Below are 2,500 nucleotides of genomic sequence, written 5' to 3' on the forward strand. Positions count from 1 at the left end.
CACGCTGGGCCCTGGTGCGGCAGGTTGCCTCGAGCACCATCGGCACACGCTGGGCCCTGGTGCGGTCGGTTGCCTCGATCACCATCGGCACACGCTCGGCCCTGGTGCGGGCGGTTGCCTCGACCACCATCGGCACACGCTGGGCCCTGGTGCGGCAGCTTGCCTCGAGCACCATCGGCACACGCTCGGCCCTGGTGCGGTCGGTTGCCTCGAGCACCATCGGCACACGCTGGGCCCTGGTGCGGCAGGTTGCCTCGACCACCATCGGCAGCCTCGAGCACCATCGGCACACGCTGGGCCCTGGTGCGGGCGCTTGCCTCGACCACCATCGGCACACGCTCCGCCCTGGTGCGGTCGGTTGCCTCGAGCACCATCGGCACACGCTGGGCCCTGGTGCGGCAGGTTGCCTCGACCACCATCGGCACACGCTGGGCCCTGGTGCGGGCGGTTGCCTCGAGCACCATCGGCACACGCTGGGCCCTGGTGCGGGCGCTTGCCTCGACCAGCATCGGCACACGCTCGGCCCTGGTGCGGTCGGTTGCCTCGAGCACCATCGGCACACGCTGGGCCCTGGTGCGGCAGGTTGCCTCGACCACCATCGGCACACGCTGGGCCCTGGTGCGGGCGCTTGCCTCGACCACCATCGGCACACGCTCGGCCCTGGTGCGGCAGGTTGCCTCGAGCACCATCGGCACACGCTGGGCCCTGGTGCGGGCGGTTGCCTCGACCACCATCGGCACACGCTGGGCCCTGGTGCGGGCGCTTGCCTCGACCACCATCGGCACACGCTGGGCCCTGGTGCGGGCGCTTGCCTCGAGCACCATCGGCACACGCTGGGCCCTGGTGCGGCAGGTTGCCTCGAGCACCATCGGCACACGCTGGGCCTTGGTGCGGCAGGTTGCCTCGAGCACCATCGGCACACGTTGGGCCCTGGTGCGGTCGGTTGCCTCGAGCACCATCGGCACACGCTGGGCGCTGGTGCGGGCGCTTGCCTCGACCACCATCGGCACACGCTGGGCCCTGGTGCGGCAGGTTGCCTCGATCACCATCGGCACACGCTGGGCCCTGGTGCGACAGGTTGCCTCGAGCACCATCGGCACACTATCGGCCCTGGTGCAGGCGGTTGCCTCGACCACCATCGGCACACGCTGGGCCCTGGTGCGGGCGCTTGCCTCGAGCACCATCGGCACACGCTGGGCCCTGGTGCGGGCGGTTGCCTCGAGCACCATCGGCACACGCTGGGCCCTGGTGGGTTTAGGCACATCTTCAAATTTCTGCCGTGCCAATGCCATTTTTATGGCTTGTAAATTCATACCATGGTCCCCTAAGCCTTCACGTGAAGTTTCGTTGGAAGATGACTCGTTTTCTATTTTTCACGATTTTCGAAACTTTTTGCGGTTCGGGATTTTTTAAAATTTTTTTATAAGGATTTTTGGCCCCAAATTTTGTAGGCATGATCCTTCTATTTTTGTTGGCATGCACAAAAAAATTCAGCTAAAAACTCGAAGTAGAAAAGATTTTGTGACCGTTTGAAAAAAGTGTCCCCATTTCAGACACTTTAACGGCTACTGGTAGCAAACCTGTAAAATCTCAAATGCTCTTTAAGGGGGTGTGAATTCTCAGAGGTTTGATGAGGGATAGGGGGCCAACACAAGGCCAAGTACCAGCACCCATCGCACATCATGTGCGCACACCCCCCCGGCCCCCCTCCCAATCGCCGGAACCCCAATGCCGCCGGTCAGGTTCTCCGGCGGTACTCCGGCGATGCTCCGGCGATGCTCCGGCGATGCTGTCCCGAGTGAAAAAAATGCGGCACCAGCACATGCTGGAGCCAAGCATGGGCACCGTGGCTCAAAATCGAACTTCGGCCAAGGCCTCGACCATCAATGGCACATGATGACGCATGGTGATGGCACATGCATCGACCATCATCGGCATAGGCTGCCCTTCGGTACGGGCACTTGCCTCGACCGCCATCGGCACAAGCTGGGCCCTGGTGTGGGTTGTTGCCTCGATCACAATCGGCACATGCTGAGCCTTGGTGCGGGCGGTTGCCTCGAGCACCATCGGCAGACCCTGGGCCCTGGTGCGGCCGGTTGCCCCGATAACCATCGGCACACGCTGGGCCCTGGGGCGGGCGCTTGCCCCCAGCACCATCGGCACACGCTGGGCCCTGGTGCGGGCGCTTGCCCCGAACACCATCGGCACAAGCCGGCCCTTGGTGCGGGCTCCTGGCTCGACCACCATCGGCACACGCTGGGCCCTGGTGCGGGCGGTTGCCTCGAACACCATCGGCACACGTCGGCCCTTGGTGCGGCCGGTTGCCTCGACCACCATCGGCACACGCTCGGCCTTGGTGAGGGCGCTTGCCTCGAGCACCATCGGCACACGCTGGGCCCTGGTGCGGGCGCTTGCCTCGACCACCATCGGCACACGCTCGGCCTTGGTGCGGGCGCTTGCCTCGACCACCATCGGCACACGCTGGGCCCTGGTGCGGGCG

Source organism: Durio zibethinus, unplaced genomic scaffold (genome assembly GCF_047325235.1).
Source record: "Durio zibethinus cultivar Kanyao isolate XHJ-2024 unplaced genomic scaffold, ASM4732523v1 HiC_scaffold_3, whole genome shotgun sequence".
Taxonomy (NCBI): Eukaryota; Viridiplantae; Streptophyta; class Magnoliopsida; order Malvales; family Malvaceae; genus Durio; species Durio zibethinus.